The sequence below is a fragment of the Macaca mulatta genome, chromosome 2, assembly GCF_049350105.2.
Source record: "Macaca mulatta isolate MMU2019108-1 chromosome 2, T2T-MMU8v2.0, whole genome shotgun sequence".
Classification (NCBI taxonomy): Eukaryota; Metazoa; Chordata; class Mammalia; order Primates; family Cercopithecidae; genus Macaca; species Macaca mulatta.
This window is the reverse complement of record NC_133407.1, coordinates 9634053-9656130: the sequence shown is the minus strand read 5'-3', so window position 1 is coordinate 9656130 and position 22078 is coordinate 9634053. Positions and strand designations below refer to the sequence as shown.

The following is a 22078-nucleotide window of genomic DNA, read 5'->3' as shown; positions in this document are numbered from 1 at the left end:
CCCTTGTGCTGCCCTTTTAGCCACATCCTCATCCTTCTCATGCCATCCCCTCCTTACCTCTAGCAACTACCAATCTGTTCTCTATTTTTATAATTTGGTCATTTCAAAAATGCTGTATAAATGGAATCATGCTGTATATAACCTTTTGGGATTGGCTTTTCCCACTCAGTGCAATTTCCTGGAAAGTCATCCAGGTAGTAACCATAGATCAATATATTTTTCTTTTTATTGTTGAGTACTATTCTATGATATGGACATGCCAGAGTTTGTTTAAACATTCACCTATTGAAAGACTTCTGGGCTGTTTCCAGTTATGGGATATTACAAAGGTGCCTGTTACAGATTGAATCTCGTTCTCCTAAAATGTTGAATTCTTAACCCCCAGTACCTCAGAAAGTGACCCTATTTTGAGGTAGGCTCTTTGCAGAGGTACTCAAATTAAAATACAATCATTAATGTAGGCCATTATTCGATATGAGTGGTGTCCTTATGAAAAAGTCAAATTTAGAGACGGCCATGTACACCGAGAGACTGCCATGTGAAAATGAAGTCAGAGACTGGGGCAATGCTTCTTCAAGCCAAGGAACACCCATTTCCAGGAAACCTCCAGTAGTGAGGTGAGAGGCATGGAGCAGATTCTCTCTCACAACCCTCAGAAGAAAGCAACCCTGCTGATACTTTGGTTTTGGGCATCCAGTCTCCAAAAGTGTGAGACAATAAATAGCTACTGTTTAAGCCACTCTGCAGTACTTTGTTAATGGCAGCACTAGCAAACGAATATAGTGCCATAAACTAATGTGTATAGGTTTTTGTAAGACACAAATCCTCATTTCTTTGGAATAAATGGCCAGGAATGCAATTGCTGGGTCATAGGGTAGCTGCATATTAAGTTAAAAGAAAATAGCCTGTTTTCCAGAATGGCTATACTTCTTTACATTCCCAAATCAATGTAAAGGATGACTCAAATTCTTGGCATTCTCACTGAAGTTTGATGTCACTATGTTTTTATTTTAGCCATTCCACTGGGTATATATTGGTATCTCATTATGATATTAATTTGCATTTCTCTAATGGCTAATGATGATGGACTTCTTTTCATGAGCTTGTTTGTTTCTACTGTTGAATTGTGAGGGTTTTTATATATTCTGAATAGCAGTTCTTTGTTATGTATGTACTTTGCTTATATTTTCCCAGTTTATAGCTTGTCTTATCCTCCCCTTAATAGAAGTGTTTTGTGGATCACAAGTTTGTAATTTTGATGAAATCTGCTTTATCATTTGTTTCTTTTTATGGATCATGCCTTTAGTGTCCATTCTAAGAATTTTTTGCCTAGCTCATAATATGCCAGAATAATTTCTATATTTATTATAAAATGTTTTTAGCTTTGTAATTTACATTTGAGTCCATGATCCACTTTGAGTTAATTTTTATATAAAGTGTGAGGATTATGTCACGGTTCACTGTTTGTCTATAGAAGTCCAATTACTCTAGCACCATTTATTGAAAAGGCTACCTTTTTTCCATTGGATTGTTTTTGCACCTTTGTCAAAAATCAGTTAGGCATATTTGTGTGAGTCTGGTTTTGGGTTCTCTAACCTGTTCCATTGATCTATGTGTCTATTCCTCAACCAAATACCATACTGTATTGATTAAGCCTTAATATCAGGTAGAGTGGTTTCTCCCACTTTCTTCTTCTTTTTTCTCCTGTCAATCTCTGTTTTTATTTTTAAATAAGAATTGATGTATTTAGTTCACTTATATTTAATACAATTATTGATCTCTTAAGGTTAAGTTTTCCCTTTAATTTTATGGTTTGGGTTTATTCTATTTTTTGTGTTTGTTTTTTTTTTTTTCTGTCATTCTCTGTGTTATGTGAACACTGTTTAGCATTTCATTTTGACTTTTTCCTATCTTTTGGAGTGTTATCTCTTTATACAGGATTTTTGGTGGTTGCTGTTAATTTTTCAATATATGTACATAGCTTATCACTATTTACTTGTATCATCATTTTGCCAGTTTAAATGAAGTGTATAGACTTTACTTTCTTTTGCATTTCTTATTTATAATATTCTTATAATATCTTAAATATTTCCTCTATATACATTTAACTTCACATTAGACAGTGTTGTAATTTTTTCTTCAGTCACCACGGTTAGGAAAACTCAAGATGAAGAGGAAAGTCTATTTTATTTGTTTATATTTTTGCTTACTATTTATTTTCTTTTTTCTGATGTTCCAAGAGTCTTTAAAAAAATCTTTTATTTTCTGTTTAGAGAACTTTCTTAGCCATTCTGCTATGATAAGTTTTCTGCTGACAAATTATCTTGTTTTTTTGTCTCTGAAAGTGTCTTGATATCCTTTCATTCTTAAATAATATTTTCACTGCCTAATAGATTACTACTTGACAATTTTTTTTTTTTTTTGTAAAGCACATGGAAAAATGTTATGTCACTTTCTTCTGGCCTCAATGATTTCTGATGAGAAATCCACTGTTATTTGATATTTTTTTTCTTATATAGGTATGGTTTTGCTGTTTCTTCATCACTTTCAATTTTTTTTTCGAGATCTTCGACTATAATGTGTCTTGGTATGAATTTTTTTTTCTTCTCTTTGTGATTCATCCAGCCTTTGGATCTGCAGATTTACAGAATTTTTTTGGCCAGATTCGGGGAGTTTGAGTTCATTATTACATTAAGTACATTTTCAGCTCTCCAGTTTTCCTCCTTTAATTCTGGCATTTACATGACATAAATGTTATGTCTTTTGTTATATTTCCACAGGAAGTGAGACTTTGTTCATATTTTTCTTAGCCTATTTTTTTCTCTGTTGTTCAAATTGAGTAATTTCTACTGTTCTTAAAGTTCACTAGTTAGTATGTCTCCTCCATCTTGCTGTTGAACCCCTCATTGAGTTTTTTATTTCAGTTATTACATTTTTAAGTTCTAATGTTTCCATTTTGTCTTTTATAATATTTTATATTTCTTGCTGAGAAATATTTACTAGGATTTTCTGTTATTTTTTCATCTGCTTCAACTATGCTAATAATTATTTATTGAAGCATTTTTATGATATCTGCTTTACAATATTTGTCAGATAATTCTAACGTCACTGTCATCTTAGCGTTGGCTTCTATTGATTGTGCTTTATTCTCTTCCATTCAGTTCAAGACTTTCCTGGTACTTGGCATGAACGTTTTAAATTGAAATCTGGACATTTTGGGCGTTATGTTATGAAAAACTGGATCTTACTAACAACCTTCTGTTTTAGCTTGTTCTTTCTGATACCACTTCAGTAGGGAAAGAGTAGGACACTGTCTTGTTACCAACTTGGCCTCCTTTGACACACAATAGAGTGGGTTCCTCCTTACTGCTGAGTTGAGAGTTCCGGCTTCCTACCGGGAGCCTCTGCTGATACCTGCTTAGCTGGAAGAGGCCAGTGCTAGGTTACTGATGTCCCCGTGGCCTTCACTTCCCACACGGGACAGTGGTGATGGTGGTGGCAGTCTCAGGACCATGGGAAGTGGTGAAAGTCCTAACTCTGAACTAGGCCCTTTTTGATAGGACTCCAGAAAGGAATAAGAGAGTGTTTCATTTCTGCTTAGTGGGTGTGGAAGTCCAGGCTCTCCCTGTGGTTTTGACTGACACTGAGTAGGTGGGAGAAATTGTCCTTGCCCTATGGCGATGAAAGATTCAGCTTGTAACTTGGCCTTCTCAGACACTCCTCCTGCAAGGGGCTCATTGCAGCCAGGTGACGGTGGAATTCTCGGTTCCTCCTTGGCCTTTGCTGGTGTATGTGAAAAGAGGCATAAGTTTTTTTCTGTGAAGTCCGGGTAGAATAGGGTGGTTATTGTCAAAAGGACTTCTGTCTTGCTAGGCTCCCCCGTCCTGGTCCTTTGGCTAGAGAGCTGACTTTGGTGGGACTTTATTTATTTGTCTGGGCCCATTCGATGTTTCTGGGTTTCCATCTTCTGCACTGCAAAGTTTGAATTATGTGAGATGAAAAGAGAACTCACCACTGTGTTGTCTCTTGTATCCAGAGGTCCCTAGACTGTCTACCTTCTTCTCTCTGCCTTTCAGACAAGGTGTTTATTTCATGTTTGTGTTCAGGGGTTTTAGTTGTGATTAGCAGGAGAGATAAGAAAAAAAAAAATTGACTCCATATTCTTGTAATATACGTTTCTAACATCTTATTTTAAAACACTATTAGATATTAAAAAGTTACAAAATTAGTACAAGAAATGTCTGAATATAATTTATCCATAGTGCCCCCAAATAGTTAACATTTTAGCATCTTTGCTTTATATTTATTCATTCATTCTTTATTTATTTCTATCTAATCTTATTGATCCCTCTCAGAGTAAGTTGCAAACTCTAAGAACTTCAGTATGTATGTTCAAAAAACAAGAATAGGCCAGGTGCAGTGGCTCATGCCTGTTATCCCAGCACTGTAGGAGGCTGAGGCAGGGAGATCACCTGAGGTCAGGAGTTTGAGACCAGTCTGACCAACATGGTGAAACCCTGTCTCTACTAAAAATACAAAAATCAGCTGGGCATGGTGGCACGTGCCTGTAATCCAAACTACTCAGGAGACCGAGGCAGAAGAATTGCTTGAGTCCAGGAGGCGGAGGCTGCAGTAAGCCAAGATCGCACCTCTGCACTCCAGCCTAGGTGACAGAGCAAGACTCTGTCTCAAAAAAACAAAAACAAAACTGAAAAACAAGAATATTCTTTTTTTTAAGAATAAAATGCTTTTATTAATCACAACATGCAATTGACATGGCATCCTATTAGAATTAAACTAAGATTAACACTGGTGTTATGAAATTTACATTTCTCACCTCCATTCCAAAGGAAAATATTACGTATTAGGGCTTGTCTTAATCTTACGGACTGATTTCAGTAAAAACTACTTTAAATAGTAAATAACAATTAACATATATTTTCAAACTGTGCTCAGAAGCAGTTCAAAAGGCAACTATAAAATCTGTAATGATAACAACCAGCAGGATTAGGATCGTTCTGTTAAACATTAGGAGCCACCTTGCTATTTTAGCTGTTACATCAGTGCATCTTTTCCACTAGTAAGGCAGCTGCTTGCTATGGGTGCCATGCTGATTAGCAAGTTTCTTCTTAAGTAAAAGACACTTGATTGATCAAGACTCAAGTGAGTTTTCTTTTTCAATTTTGCTGTCTTTTGGAGCAGAAACAAAAACCTTTGTCTTTGATATGTAAGGAGTCACATATGAAATACAGCTGTTATAATCTTATATATATACACATATATATATGTGTGTGTGTATATATATACATATATAGGTATGTATGCTCAAATTAACTTCCAGAGGCATATAAGTGAAAAAAGAGACTCAGTTCAGTGAAAACAAAACTTATTTAAAGATGCTTATATGTAGAAATTGTATGAAATAATAATCTAAACCTTATTGAGGGCAAAGTGTAGTTAATAGAGGAAATTGCTAAAATACTTATCTAATGTGCAATGTTTATAAATTCATGTACCAAAATGGAAAGCTACTTTGAGAAATTATTCAGAAGTTTAGTTATTTAAATAATGAAATATTTCAAAGACTTCTAATAATAATTCTGCGCCCCTGTTTAACTGTGATTTAGAAGATTATAACAGCTGTATTTCATATATGACTCCTTACATATCAAAGACAAAGGTTTTTGTTTCTGCTCCAAAAGACAGCAAAATTGTATATGTATATATGTATATATACATAATTATTTCTCAAAAGATACATAATAATTTCTCAAAGTAGCTTTCCATTTTGGTACATGACTTTATAAACATCACACATTAGATAAGTATTTTAGCAATTTTCTCTGTATATATATACACACACATATATATGTGTATATATACATATGTGTGTGTATATATATACACATATGTGTGTGTATATATATACACATACTGGCATACATATGTGTATACATGTGTGTTTTCTAAGTAAGTTACTTTTACTATTAGAATAAAACTGGACACAACAGGGATGACTCTGTGAGCAACAGTGTGGTCTTCCTTGGAAACCCTTCCTTAGGTTGGGGAGGGCAGGTGCAGTTTGCTGGAGGATGTGATGAGACTGTAGTGAGTCTTCTCATCATCTGTTAATTCTGTTTCCAGGTCTCACCGCCACCACTACGTGCACATCTGATTCCTCAGCAGCACTGGCCTCTTGAGTAGCATCTGTCAGAAACAAACTGTTGTTGGTTGAACCCCCAATGCTGTCTGCAATCCTTTTATAACTTTGACTCTCTACTTTGTGTCCAATCTTGGTATCAAAGGGGCCATCCACAAGCTCAAGAATGTTTCCCTTCGCAGACTGCCCAAATAACAGTTTCTGTGCCTCTACACTCCCTGAGGAATAGATACACACCTTCATTCCAGCCTCTCTCCACTTCCTGACTGCTGGAAATGCATCTGCAAAGAACTCTGCTTTCATGGGCCGAGCTGCAAATGCTGCCTTTCATGTGTGGCCCTGCAGCTGTTTGAACACGGTGGTCCTTCCGTCCAGGGACGTCTGCCAGCGCACCTTATCTACCACCGCCTGGATCATCTGTTGCAGATCATCCACTCCATTCCCATGCCGCATATCTTCCTGCTGCAGGGATAGGAACAGTCCCATCCAGGTGAGCGTCCTCTTCAGCCCGTTTCCTAAAGAGATTGATATGCTACGGGCATTCCTCTTCTTCCTAATGTGTGTGCAGATACTCTAACATTTTCTTCAATATAAGGCAACTATAAAATGTCCTTCCATGTCTAACAGGATCAGGTTGACTTCGGTGGGCACCAAAAGCATGACCATTTCCCTACTGAATGCCACTATGGGAATCTGCCTGTAGGTAGGGAGGATGTAGGGCAGCGTGGGCTGCGGCCCTGTACAGTCCTGGAGCCAGTGACTGTGTGCAGCCTGGCCTGGTTGGGAGAGGCCGCATCTGCACACCCGGAACTAGAGAAGGCTGCTGCCCAGAAGCCCTGAATTCATCCAAAAAATAAGAATATTCTTTTACATAACCAGGGTACAATCATAATCAAGAAATTAACTTGAGTGCAGTATTTAATCTTATAGAAATTATTCACATTTCATCAATTGTATCACTTATATCTTTCATGGTAAAAGAAGAAAAACTCGAACATTTTATAGGGAAATATGTTCTCTAATGTAGGACCCTGGGGTTTGCTGTATTATTTCAAAGGGAACTCAGTCACTTCTCTGATTCATTCTCATTCTCTCTTTCTCTCATTCTCTCTCGAACAAACCCACCCTAATTTTTGACCATTGAAAGTACTTTATAGTCAACCAGCCTAGAATCTCTCTACCTATATCTAACTAGATCTCTACCTGTTCCAGTCCTTGTTAGAACAGGAAAACAGTCATTTAAAGCAATGCAGAAATAATAAAGTTTAATATAGAAGTTAGGGATTACCTGGGAGAGAAATCAGGAAGGGTATATCCAAAATGTTAGAAAAAAAAGCCTGAAACTCTGTAGTGAGTAGTTATAAAATGTATTAGGAAACAGATGCAATTCTTGATTTTCATGGAGAGCCCCCAACTGACTATTTTGGTTAGCTGAATAACTTCATTCTGGTTAGCTATGTGCCTGCCTTGATCTCCCAAGTCCTGCCTCTCAAAATCTCACGTGAGTTCTTCTTATCAGCAAAGTCAAATCTGGAATCATAGCGCAAAGGAGGTTCTGGAGAATCTAGATAGAAGGCGTCCAGTTAAGGCTTCCAAGTTTTTCTGGTGAGTAAGTGGTGCCCTACAGTAGGAGAGAGAATGGACAGGAAAACATCTGGCTGGCCCAGGAAATCTCTTTCTGGAAAAGCATTCAAATACTTAGGAATACATTGCTAAATTCTGTCACCAGACCCATGATAGAGATAATTGGATCTCCCTTTCCCACCAGAATGTCAAATTTGTTTTTGTTATCGTCACTTTCCCACAGTGGATTTACCCTAATCTAAAGAGGGCTTCTTTTTATTATTGATACCTTTCGTTTCTATTAGAAACTCTTGATTTTTTTCGTTACAATTAATTAGTGTTAGTTGAGCTACCATGACTTTTCATGACCTTGATGCTAACCTTGGTCGCAGTTTATTGTTCCATGGAGGACATACTATTCAAGTTGGCCCCATTACAGTGTTTTTCCCTGTTTTTTCATTTCTCATGTTTTTCTAATGTTTTTTTTTTAATTTCTAAAAATAGCTGAATTGTATGATACATCTAGAGCAAACAAAGATTGCATCCGTCAGTAGAAATTAGGTTATGCTGTGGTAACAAATAAAACCAAAATCTCATTAATTTTTTTTTTTTTTTTTTTGAGACAGAGTTTGGCTGTCACCCAGGCTGGAGTCCAGTGGTGCAATCACTGCTCACTGCAGTCTTAAACTCCTTGGCTTGAGTGATTCTCCTACTTAAGCCTCTCAAGTAGCTGGGACTACAGGCACATGCCACCCCAGCCAGATAATTTTTTATTCTTTTGTAAAGACTAGGTTTTGCTGTGTTATCCAGGCTGGTCTTAAACTCTGGGCCTGAAGTGGTCCTACTGCGTTGACCTGCCAAAGTGTTGGGATTATAGGTGTGAGCCACTGCACCTGACCTACAGTAGTTTTTTTTTTTTTTTTTGGTGATGCAATCTTATTTACTGCTCATTCAGTTTCTACTGAAGATCTAGGTGTTTCTACAGGACAACTGTATCCCATGTGCTGACTCAGTATTTTAAGTTGCTTAAATATTTTGGTCTCCCCATATAGATGCAAGTTTCTACAATTATGGTAGGGGAAGAATCAAACTAGAGAATCATGTATCTGCAATGAAATGCTTCCACTTACAGTTCATGGTCAAATTAAGTCAAAGGGCCATGTCCAACTTGGAGAGGTAGATTAGTGGAATCCTTCATGTACTCAGAAATAGAGAATATCCAGATATTGGTGAACAATTGTAATACTTACCCTAAGGACCCCAAAGTTCTATGGACTTCTGACTGACTATTCAGTTGGAGTTAAATGATTAAGGAAGGTAAGTATGATGCCCCTATCATCTTAGAACACATAAGTCAGTACTAAGAAAAATGTTTGCTCTCTCTTTCTGTTTTTGCTATTACTTTGATTACTAAGCTTGAGAAAGTCTAACAAAAATGATGCTATTCCTTTACATTTTGCTCAGCATTGTAGATGAACTATTAGTCTTTTATATAATGTCTCCTCTAAGTTAGAAATCTAGTGTTGAAGCTAATAGTAGGGTACTGTTTATGCAGCTTACCACCCAGGGTTGCTGTGAACCTCAAGGGAAATAATGGTTACAAAAGGGTTGGATATACTTTAATGTATTCAACAAATAGTTTAAGTTGTTGTTATTGTCTTTTTTTTTTCATTGAACTTTCATTAGGAGCATCTCAGGATGACTTTTCTGTTGAAATCATATTGGCTGATTCTTCAGTGGGCAAATCACTCATTTCCAGACAACCTAAAGGCCTTTCTTATCAGTAGATTCTCATAAGCATTTATGAGTGTAACAGGATGGAATAGGCCTGGGGTAGAAGGTAAGGGTGCTCAGGACTAATCTGTGATAAAAACGGGGTTCCAATGGAAAAATGAGGCAGCCTATAGTATAAATGTGAGCCCGCTGAGGTCTGCTGTGTGATTCTCTTTAATAACAGAGTTGAGAGGTGTTAATGAGCATGACACAGGGCACGCAGCCATCAAGTGAATTAGTCATAGCTTGATTCTTTTATGTGCCTCGTCTAATGGCAAACATTACCCAGCAATCACAGCAGTATCACTCAGATGGAGCAGAAGGTGTGGAAGGGAGTAATGAGGCTGCCTAAAAACTGTTTTATAGAGCCCTGCACCAATTCACCACAGATAACAGAACTCAGAGCCAGACAGATAATAGAAGCGACAGTCATTTATTGCTACGAGACTGTCTGAATATTTGTGTGTGAAACAGCCCACTCCAAGTTCTTTAATCACATTTCTTGAGAAAGAGTGGCAAAATGGAAAGCCACGTGTCAGGCTACTTCCATTAGTGTGTTCTAAATGAGTATAAAGAGGAATGAGCAGACACGAAGAAAAAGCATACTGAAAAAGACTGCAGATCAGAAACAGCTCTGGCTGTTGGAATTCAGCAAATTGGGACATCTTCTCCATGTGACTAGGACAGAGTGTTGGAAAATAATCTTATCCTAAAGTAATTTGATATTTAGGATTGTTGAAAAATATCTTAGTTTACAGTTCTTCTTTGATTCCTAAAAGAGAGAATGGCTCACCCAGACCCCAGTTTTTTTCTTACTTCATACCTAGACTTTGGCACATTTTTAGTATTGTGGATAGTGAATGGAAGCATGTTTGGTAAAGGTCTAGAAGATGGAATTCATAGTTTTCCATAAGTTTTTTTTAAAGACCAACAATCTTATCTTTTCCCAAAAGGATCCCAAAAAGATTTAAAAGGAAATTTAATCATATTACAAGGTACCTCCTAATAGAATATGAAATTTGGAAATGTGGTTTTTCATATTTTTTCCTCGGCAATCATGTTCTGCTATGGTGCCACATTTTAAGAGGGACATTAACTAGATGATGGGCATTCCAGAAAACATGTCTAAAATGTCACTGGAATATAAAACCATATCATTTTAAAATGTTTGAAGGGCCCAAAGAATTTAACATAAAGAGCATAGAGAGTGCATCGCTTGACAATAGTATTCAAATAGCGGGTATCTATTCCTCCTGTGAAAGAAGAATTGTATCTTCTGCAGGACTTAAGAGAGTAAGAAAGAATGACTAAATCAAAGTTAGAGTAAGTCCCTTAACCTGATTACAGGGAATGATTGTGCAGTGTTTAGAGCTGTCCAGAAATTGAATGAGCTGTCTAGAAACTGAATGAACTGTCCAGAGCAGTGAGCTCCTTGTCAGTGGATGTGTTCAAGCAGAAGGCAAGTAACCACTTGCTAGACATATTTTAAAGAAGAGTTAAGATGGAGAGTTGTCTTAATTGATGTGATATCCACTTGAACCCAGGTGTCTGTGATATTAGTTAGTATTAGTCTCCTCAGGGAGGTTCTTGATGCATTGTAACCTGGGGCCCAGGAGATGGGCAAGGATGAATAAATTGTAACTTTAAAGGCTATATTTGAAATATATTTTCTTATCTTCTGAAGTCAGAAAGATTTCAATGTTTATATTATTATGACTGTAAAAGCAGGGTTTATTGTTAAGATAAATAATAAATTATGATTGCTTGAGTTTTTATACAGTTCTTTGTTTTCCCTGAAGTCAATAGTTGCCTTGTTTATTAATTTTTCTTATTTTTAAGTACATATAACTAATCAGTTTCCAGATGTTCTGTTTTATAAAATACTGTGCATTATTATTTTATACACAGCCAAATGCACTAAGTCATCCATCAAGTGCATGTAGCAATTGGTACCCAACTGTTAGTTTTATATCCAACATCCATTGTCCCTTTTTCTTTTACTAATGGGAGCCTCATACAAACTTAAGGTAACAATATGTCTAGCTTTAGAAATTCATTTCCTAGCCTTTCTTGTAGCAAATATGTCCATAAGACACAGCCTTCCAAAGGAGATGTAAATAGCTGTCTGCTGGGGATTTAGGGATATTTACTTTCCTCTTAAAGGCATTGCCTATTTCTCCTTTTACCACCACCACCACATCCTCCTCTTCATCCTCCTTCTCCTTGTTTTTCCCCTCCTTTTCCACTCTGTCTTCTTCCTTCTTGTCTGATATACTGATTTTAGGTGAGGGGTTGTGCAGCGTTTATATCACATGAGGCAACTGTAAGAATAAAGATCTAAGGAGCAGGATTTTAGAGAGAGTAATGGCACTGCAAAACAGTCCAGCACTTTTAATCTATGGCTCTCTGCTTAAATGTGGGAAAATATCTTTTTAATTTAATGACTTTGGTAAGGCTTGTAAGATATCCAGCGAAATACAACCCTAACTGATACCAATGACATTTCAAATCAGTGTATTTCTCAATAAATTATGTTAATACATGTGTCTAGCTGTGTGGGAAAAAAGGAAGTGGAATCTTTTCTTTTTACACCAAAATTAATTCTGTAGGGACTAATAATATCAATGTAAAAAATGAGAGAAACCATTAAAGTTTTTAAAAAACCTACAACATTTTATAAAATACAATCTTCCATTGTGGAAGTTTTGTCTAAGTATTACTGAAACCACCAAGATAAAATGAAAATTAAATATAACCAAACAGCAATTAAAATTTTCTATGCAGATGCCTTAATAAGGCCAGTAGATAATTGGTAAGAAAATTATGAGCACACCAAAGTAGAGAGCTAATATCCTTAATATACAAAGAGCTGTTCAATAGCAACAAGAAAAATATATCACAGTTAAAGAAAAATTGTCAGAGGAAACAGACAATTCCAAGAAAAAAGAAAAGCATCTGTGGAAAACCTCTCACAAACAGACTAAATAAATAAAATACAATGACAAATAAAAATAATTAAAGTAGATATAATGAAAGAAGCCAATTAAAATTATAAACTATATCCTCAGAGAGATATAAAAATATGGAATATTCTGCAAATAAAAATATGATGTTTCATATATTTAAAAACCAAACAAACAAGAAACAAGAACAACTGAAGAATAAAAAAGAGCTTTGGGAGATTAAAAGTATGTAATAAGAAGGTCTGAAGAATAGCTGGAATATAGACTTAAGGAAATAACCAGGAAATTAAAATAAAAAAAGACAAAGAACATGGTTAATAGAATAAAGAAGAAAATTGAAAGACTAAACCATAAACTCAAAGAGTCAACTATCAGGAGCTCTGGAAATAAAGACCAGAGTAAACAGTGAAGAAGAAATTACCCAATCAATGATTAAAAAAAAATCCCAGATCCAAAGGACTTGACTTTTCAGGTTGAAGATGTACATGTCATGGCTATCATAAGAAGCGAAAAAAGACCAAGAATACTGTGGACAGAGAGAAGTTTTCTAAAAGCTACTAGGAGAGAAGATGCCATATACAAAAAGATCAGAAATAAAAATGGCATCTCCATCTATCTGTATTTGACTTTTAACATTGAATCTGGAAAATATGTTGAAATTAGTTAAATATGTTTTCTACTGAAACTGAGTCTTAAACTATGAGATACCTCTTAGCTATGAGCAACGTGACTACAAGAGGGACTTGGTGCTAGAGGGTAGGTACACTGGTATAAACTGTTTCCATTGCTGGAAAAACAACTCAAAGCAAGTGAGGTTCATCAGTGCCAGTTCAAAGTGCTCTTTTCTTTTCTTTTCTTTCTTTCTTTCTTTCTTTCTTTCTTTCTTTCTTTCTTTCTTTCTTTCTTTCTTTCTTTCTTTCTTTCTCTCTCTCTCTCTCTCTCTCTCTCTCTCTCTTTCTTTCTTTCTTTCTTTCTTTCTTTCTTTCTTTCTTTCTTTCTTTCTTTCTTTCTTTCTTTCATTCTTTCTCTTTTTTTTCTTTTTGAGATGGAGTCTCACTCTGTCCCCCAGGTTGGAGTGCAGTGGTGCAATCTTGGCTCACTGCAACCTCCGCCTTCCAGGTTCAAGCGAGTCTCCTCCCTCAGCCACCTGAGTAGCTGGGATTACAGGTGCGTGCCACCATGCCTGGCTAATTTTTTGTATTTTTAGTAGAGATAGCATTTCATCAAATTGGTCAGACTGCTCTCGAACTTCTGACCTCGTGATCCACCAGCCTCAGCCTCCCAAAGTGGTGGGATTACAGGCATGAGCCACTGCGCCCGGCCAGAAGTGCTTTTTAAATTCATATCATTTATGTTTTCCTCTCTCTCTCCCTCCTTTGATGCACTTTTTTTCTTTGGCAAACATTTTCAAGATTTGACATAGGTAGAGGAATTTCTAAGCTGAGAAGCACCCATTCTATCGCCTTATGTGTCACTTTTCCCCTGGGGCTCTCACTGTAATCACTGGCTCCATCAGGTTTTCCACTTTAAATACTCTCTTACTTTCTGTACAGTTCAGAAAATCTGTCCTTGGATTTTTAAATACATCAAACTCTGAAGAAAGCTATAGGAAAATGTTTTTCTTATAGGTGCAGTGTAATGTTTTGATCTTCTAGAGTGACCAGTTGTTCCAGTATGCCAGAGGCTGAGAGGGTTACTGGAACATGAGAATTTCTGCTTTAAAACCAGGACAGTTCTAGGTAAACTGAGATGAGTTGGTCACCCTCAATCTGACTCAAGTAGCTCACTGTCTAAGATAGCTACCTTTCAGCCTCAAAGAATGGCCACAACCTCTCAGGTTCCTGAAAAAAAATGTATCATCTCTACAGTTCCTGGAAATAACGTTATGATGGGACATCTGAAGACTTACAATCCAGGAGCTGTCTCCTATATATCTTTGTGACTATATCACCAAGTATAAAAAGGGAAATTTTCTCCTGTGTACTTCCTACCCCTTGCTCCTCTTCCAAGACCCTGATTTCTGTTTCCAATTTGAGACACGATTTTTCCCCATTGGCTTTACTTTAGATAGATCCTTTTTCTACACATCAGAATTTAACTTTGCCCTTGCCAGAGAATAAAAAATTCACATTCATCCATTCATTCATTCACTCCCTCACTCATTTGTTCAATTGAAAAACATATGAAGTTCTTGCTAAGGGTCAGGCACGATTTTAGGTGCTGGGAATTTGGTGGTTAAAAAAAAAAAGTATTCTTGCTGCCATGAAACTTACGTTCTTATGGGAGCAGACCATTAACAAACAAAGAAACAGAAATATGAAACTAATATAATGTAGATGTGTATAAAATCAAGTGGTGTGATGGGATAAAAAAATAATGGGATGTGTTTTAAATTGGGCATTAAGGAAAGACCTTTGTAAGGAAATCAAATGTGAGCTGTAGCTTAGAAATACGAGAAGAAGTTAGCTCTGAGAAGGTTTGGGGAAAAGAAGAGTAAGAATTATAAAGTTCCCCAAATGGGAGACAGCTGGACTTGTTTAAGACACATGTAGAAGGCCAGTATGGCTGGAACATAGGAAACACATATAGTATTATTTGATGTTGGAAAGGCAGAAAGGAACCAGAGCATGCTAGAGTTTTGTGAGTCATGGAAAGAATTTGTGTAAAGCCACTAGATGGTTTTGAAAAAGAGAGTGATGTAGTCTGAATTATATTAAAAATATTAATCTTTTTTTTATCAGTGGATAAATGGATAAAAAATGTGGTACACATACACAGTAGAATACTATTCGGTCATGAAAAGGAATGAAACCCTGTCATCTGCGGCAACATGGAGAGAACTGGAGTTCATTTTGTTAAGTGATAAGCCAGGCACATAAAGACTAATATCACACATTCTCACTCATGTGTGAGCTAAAGAAATTGATCTTATAGAAGTAGAGAGTGGAATGATGGTTACCAGAGGCTGAGGGGTTGTGGGAGGAAACGGAGAGAGGTTTGTTAATGGGCACTAAAATGTAATTGGACTGAAGGAACTAGCTATTGTTCAGTAGCACCGTAGGGTGACAATAGTTCACAGTAATTTATTGTATATTTCCAAGTAGCTAGAAGGGAATATTTGGAATGCTCCCAACACAAAGAAATGATTAATGTTTGAGGTGATGAGTATCCTAATTACCCATATTTGGTCATTACAGTTATTATATATCAATAAAAAACATAAATCTCTGGCTACTGTGTGGAAAGGATCATAGGAGCTAAGGGTAAAGGTAGTGAGACCAATTAGGAAGGTGGTGTGTGGTTGTTCAGGGGAATTAAGAGCTGGCTTGTTCTAGGGTCGAATCAGTGGAGCAGGAAAGTGGTTGAAGTTGGGACATATTTTGAAGGTGAAGATAACAGGACTCCCTGTTGGATTAAATGGGGTAGTGGTGAGGGAAAGAGAAGTCTCCTTGACTTCTGGTGTGAGTCAAAGGCAGCTGTTGGTGTCTAAATACTATTCATTTGTCACAGCACTCATGGCATGCCTATAATAAGAGCTACAGAAAAGAGACCATTCTGAAGTAAGCAAAGCATTTTCCTATGACATTACATATTTCTCCACCACAATATGGACAGTATGCATAGGCGTTAGGAGCAGTGGCTCTGGAGCCACAGTGCTTAACTGCGCAATTCCATCCTGCCATATGGTGACTACGGATCTAGGTCAAAATAACTTATTTGCCCTTTTTTTCTTATGAGGAGAATAAGTAATACACACTTCATAGGATTCTGTGAAAATTAAATGAGGTAACGTGTGAAACGTACTTAGGAAAATGCCTGGCAAGAAATGATAGTTATTATATTTATTATTTTTTTTCATGGCTGCATAATATTTGATTATATAAATGCATTAATTTATATAATAGATCTCCCCACTTTCTTAGATATTTAGATGATTTCTAATGGGCTTGGCTTTATTAGCTATAGTTCTACAATGAGCACTCATATATATATACATACATACATATTTTTCCATTATTATGATTATTTATTCAGGATAAATTTCTATGGTTTGAATTTGGTGGCTTGAATAATCTAAAAGACACATGATTTAAGAGTTTTGATACATATTGCCAAATATTATACACATTTATACTCCCACTAGCTGAGTACGTCCTTACACCATAGCCAAATTTGGATATTATGGTAAAAAAGAAAATAACACATTTACACGTTTGATAGAAAAAAATTACATTCTTATTACTTCAGTTGACTTTAAAAATTATGGAATAGACTGAATGTTTTATGCAATAGTTAGCTGTTGGCCAGTTTTCTTTTGGAGTATTTGGATTTTTGTTTTTGATTTGAAGCAGTGTTTACCTGCTATTTTTGCTTCAATTTAATTTAGTTTATCATTTGGTGGTGGTTGTTGGATTCAATATGTACATCTTTTACTATATTGCATCTGCCTTCTTCATCCTGATATCATGTAAACATCAACCATATTTTTAAAGGGCTAATTTATTTCAGCATATGGTATAAATTTATACCATAGATATTATGTTGTAAACCTAATATCTAGGTTTTTATTTTTCAAAATAGTTAAGTAATTGTTCCATATCCTTTATTTAACTCTTGAATTTTTTGTTCTCCTTTAATTTAAAATGCTTACCCTAAAAAATTACTGAGCTATTTCTACAGGAGTTTGTATATAAGTATGCAGATGGATTCATTTTTAAAAATGGAACACACTTACCTCATTTTTAATGTACAAAATTATTACATGTGCGTGGCTCTGTTTTTGAGTTTTCTTCTCTGTTTCATTTGCCCATCTCTGTATACCTATACCAGCATCCTATTAGTTAGGTAACTGTAGCTCTTTAATTCCATTATGTATGTTCATGTGCATATTTATATACATTATATATTATACGTATGTATTTTTGTGTTTTTTTTGAAACAGGATCTCACTCTGTTGCCTAGGCTGGAGTGTGGAGGCATGATCACAGCTCACTGCAGCCACAGATTCCTGGGCTCAAGCAATGCTCCTGCCTCAGTCTCCTAAGTAGCTGGGACTATAGGCAAGCACTACTGTGCTCAGGTAATTTTTGTATTTTTGTGGAGATGGGGCCTTGTTTTATTACCCAGGCTGGCTTCAAGTGATCCTGTCTCCTTGGCCTCCCAAATTGTTGGGATTACAGGCATGAAACACCACATCTGACCTCATTTAATATCTTATGTGTAAGTCCTCTAAATTATTCCTCACTTCAAAATGACATTGGAGTTTTAACTAAAATGGTGTTAAACGTAAAAATGAATTTTGGAGAATGTTAACAACATGAAACGCCAAGTGTCCCCAGCCAGAGACGTGAATTTATTCACTCAGGTGTTCTTCAAGTTTCACAACTTTTGAGTTGAAATATTTAAGCAAGAAAGACAAACAACTAAATCACAACAAAAAAACAACAACAAAACCTTTTTGTCTTGAGGAAATTTTACCCTTTGTCCTAGTCTGTTGGAGCTGGTGTAACAAAATCCTGTAAACTGGGAGCTTACACATAGCAAGCATTTATTTCTGAAGGCTGGGAATTCTAAGATCAAGGCGCTGGCAGATTCAGTGTCTGGTGAGGACCCTTTCTTCATAGGCTGAGCCTTTGCTCACTTCAGGACTGTGTGTTCACTTGGTAGAAGGGCAAGCAAGCTCCCTAGGGTCTCTTTTATAAAGACATTAATCCCATTAATGAGGGCTCCATCTTCATGATCTGCTTACCTCCCCAAAGTCCTACCTCTTAATACCACCACTTTGGGAGTTAAATTTCAACATATAGGTTTTGGGGGACACAAACTTCAGACCATTGCAGCTTTGTGTTATTGCAAGATGCTGAAGATAAGATGAGCTCCATTGACTCACTTCCTTGACTCAAGATATGGAAGTCATGGAAGTGAGTTTCAAGTCATGGAAATGAGCTCCATGACTCACTTCTTTGACTTCCATGACTCAAGGTAAGATGAGCGCCAAGACTCTTTCTGAGTGTGAGGATTGGAAATACAGAAACAACAATAATGCATTATATGTGTGTATTGCTGTTTTACTTATCAAAGTGTTTTTAAATCTAAATATTACTTAACCTTCCCAGCATCTGTTGGAGGAAGGCAGGCAAACTGCTTAAAGTTCTATTTTATAGAAGAATTTAGCGGGTAGAGCCCAAGTTGCCCAGGACAGCACAACTACTTAATGCGGCCTTTGGCTTAAGATTAGGTCTTTTGAATTCTAGACCTGGCTCCATGATATTCCTTAGCCTAGAGGGTTCTGATTATGAAGAAAAGGATGGACATAAATTAAAGAGCCTTCAATATGCAGCACCCTGCCTCATGGGACCAGGCCACCCTGATGTAGATACTTGATTCAGGGATCCTTATTTTCTACATGTCCAACCTCCTGCTTTGTCTCCTCCACAGAGGCCAGCGTTCTCTCTCTTTTTTCCTTGTTACTTTCCTCCTTTACAGCTTGTTCTTGTGAAAATAATTGATATATCTGTAAATTTCACAGGGATTTTCTTATACTTTAGCTGTTGACAGATCTAAAGTCTAAATTGTGAGGCAAAAATATGATGCTATAGGCATCAGAGAACTGAGTTAGAAAGGTGATGTTTTAATCGGGGTGAATTTTTCGGTTTCTAGAGTCACACTATGTAGGAAGGGCTTGCTTGGCCATTGGACAAATTCCATATAACATATGAATTCACAGAGTTGGAAGAACCCTTTTATGCAGCATCCCAAATGCCTCTCTAAAGTCCTTAACTTTAAGGGAAACTTGCTCACTCCATTCTCCCTGGAGCTCCATGTTGATGAGCGACCCCAAGGAATTTTATGAATCTACATCTTTTATGTCTGCAGACATGACCCTTCATCTGACGAATATTGAAAGAGAGTTCTCCAGTACAACAGAGGACTTGAGGACATTAGTAGGAGCTTGCTCTGAACCAACATTGGCTTGATCCAGGACTTGAACCTGGGCATTATTTTCTATCTGCCCAGTATATTGACCTGTCAGCACCTTATTTATTTTTTAAGCACATGCTCAATGGCCACCTCCTCCAAGAGGTTTGAATGATTCAATACATGAAAAACATTTAACCACACCTAGCTTATATATAGTAAGAACTTAATAAATATTAGTTATTAATAATTTTAAAATGACTTCTGAGTCTTCTAAACAAAGACTGAAATATGAGCCCGGCTTATCCTGTCAGGTGTATTAAAGGCATAACAACATTATTTTTTACTTGCCATAGTCACCTGAAGCTGTGGTTTCAGAGACAATGATTGTGTTTGGGTACTACTTACTGCTTGGTGTAAACCATGCACTAGTGTTCAGGTAGTCACACAGAGAGGGAGAGAATGAGAGAAAATGACAGTGCCAGTGTCATCCACCAGGCACTGAGTCACAAGGCTTTGAGGTTAACATGGACTTGGAGACTACCTAGCCCCAAAGGCTCCTACAACACTTCCAACCAGTAAGCCCCATAGCTCTGTGTCACTGTCTCCTTAAAACAGCCAAGTAGTCTATCCTATCTCTGGACACCTGTGTTAAATCCTCTTACTTTGGGACAAAATGTGACTTTAGGACTTTTACCTAGGATTCCAGTTCTGTTCTCTGACACCACACAGGAAAAGTTTAATCTCTCTTCTTTGAGACTGTTCTTCAAAATTCTTGGAGACCTGCAGTAGCTAAGCACTCTAGAATCTAGTTGTAGAGCTCTGGCTTGTATATTGATTGACTTCAAAGGTCAATTTGCATAATGTCTTTCCTGATTCATCTTTGGTGACAGAGTATGAATAGAGATTTAGTTTTATCCTTAGATGGATTGGCATTACAGTTCTCTCTTGTAGACTGGTATGAGAAGTCATTTCTTATTCTTCTACTTTCCCAAATGCTACCCTTTTAAAGACTCTTTGTGTATGCCAGAGGGTACCGTGGTTCAATATTTGTATTCTGTTCTTCCTCAAAGTTTTCCTTGCTGTAATATTTTTTTCTGATACTCACAGCTGTATACTTAGTTCTTGCAATTCCTTCTCTTGGGAGTAGTGGGGGATTTATACCATAGGGCTGAGAATCCAGGAATGGATCTTACCATATGGCCCTTGCCCCTGATTAAATCTGCTCGCAATTTTGTCCGAGTAAAACTTGGTGAAAATAAACATTATAAGTGAATCCAACAGAGAAAACTGATGCTGCTGAAGGGCCAAAAAAGACAAAATGTTTGGATGAATGTGAGCACCAGGTTTTCTTTAATTTCATTTTAATAGTTGCTGTTTTTTTAGGAAATGGTAATGCATTTATGCGGTTCAAAAATTTAATGTTTATCTGTATACCAAACCCCCATGATACAATTTATCTATATAGTAAACCTACACATGTACCTCTGAACCTAAAATTAAAGTTAAAAATAATTCAGTGTTAACAGACGTACACTGAAAATCTGTTTCCCACCCCTGTTCCTAGTCACTGTGTGTTCTCTTGCTCACTGTGATTAGGTTTCTAGTGTGTAGTTTAGAAATGACAGGAAATATAAATGTATATGCTTATTTCCCCCTTTTTACACGTTGGATAGTTATGGTAGAAGCCATTAATGTTCACTAATATTCACACTCTTTTCTATCTGATAAAGACTTTGTGTGTGGATAAAACTCTTCCTTATGTGATCTTTCTTTTAGCTTTCACTCTCTGGCTGAATGTAGAGGACTGAAATGTATAAATGAGAAATTAGTTGCTATTCATGCTTTTTTTCCTTCTAAAGCAATATTTTTTACTGTCTTTCTTGGGCTGACAAGAAGCCTGGGAGGCTCTAGAGTAATGGGATTATTAATTTGGGTTTTCTTTATGCTGTAAGAGATTGTACATGCTCCATGCACAATAGCTTTCAAAGTTTATGGACACTGGAAGGCATCAAAATTGTATGGAAAAGGAAACAGCCATTGGGCTAGTCCCTTGGGATTTAAGATGTGCTAAGGAAAACACAACAGAACACAATAAAACATCATCTCTGTTTGAATAGAGTTTTTAAGCATTATTCTGTAGTGCCTAATGGCAGAGAATGGGCAACTCAGTACTTTATCTTATCTCTCCAAGACTTCTTTACTCTTCCTGAATTAAGAATGAATGAGTCAGCAAAGTTGCAGCAAAGGTGATTAAGAAGGGTGTGTGAGTAAACTGGGGCTTTGCTATTTGCCTTTGTGCTGTGGCTTTTCATTTGATACCATAGAACTAATTGTTTACCCCAGCACAGAGTAGGGCTACTAAATCAATGAATGCATTCTGGTTATCTTCAATCAGTAACCAGAATGCATTCACTGATTCCACCACTGTTTCATGGCATATCAGCTGGCTATGAGAGCTGGAGGGTCCAAATTTGGGGTGTGTTTTCTGAAGGCATGATCAAAATCCAAGCATGTTCATTAGGGTTGTGGAAGGATTGTGGAACACTTAACCCTATTAACTCATTAGCTCCCATTAATATTGATTATTTATTTGACTGGTCTGAGGGAAAGTACATTGGCCTAGTGAATGTAAATAATACTTAAGAGAAGTGGGTATACTAGACCAAGGAGCAGGATAAGAATGATGCTAGTTGGGGAA

General features: G+C 36.8%; 1 protein-coding gene, 1 long non-coding RNA gene and 1 pseudogene across 3 annotated transcripts in view; 1 reads left to right on the top strand and 2 right to left on the bottom strand.

Moving 5' to 3' along the window:
- The window catches only part of TPRG1 (tumor protein p63 regulated 1), a 365690-nt gene that overhangs the window by 33456 nt on the left and 310156 nt on the right, over positions 1-22078 (top strand). For both annotated transcript variants that reach the window (XM_077991227.1, XM_077991224.1), the window contains exon 2: positions 6145-6650. The gene's annotated coding sequence lies outside the window, so the exon portion shown is untranslated. The remainder of the gene's footprint in view (positions 1-6144; positions 6651-22078) is intronic.
- The window catches only part of LOC144338995 (uncharacterized), a 35227-nt gene that overhangs the window by 2684 nt on the left and 10465 nt on the right, over positions 1-22078 (bottom strand). The window lies entirely within an intron of this gene.
- Positions 6058-6613, bottom strand: LOC694128 (enolase-phosphatase E1 pseudogene; annotated as a pseudogene).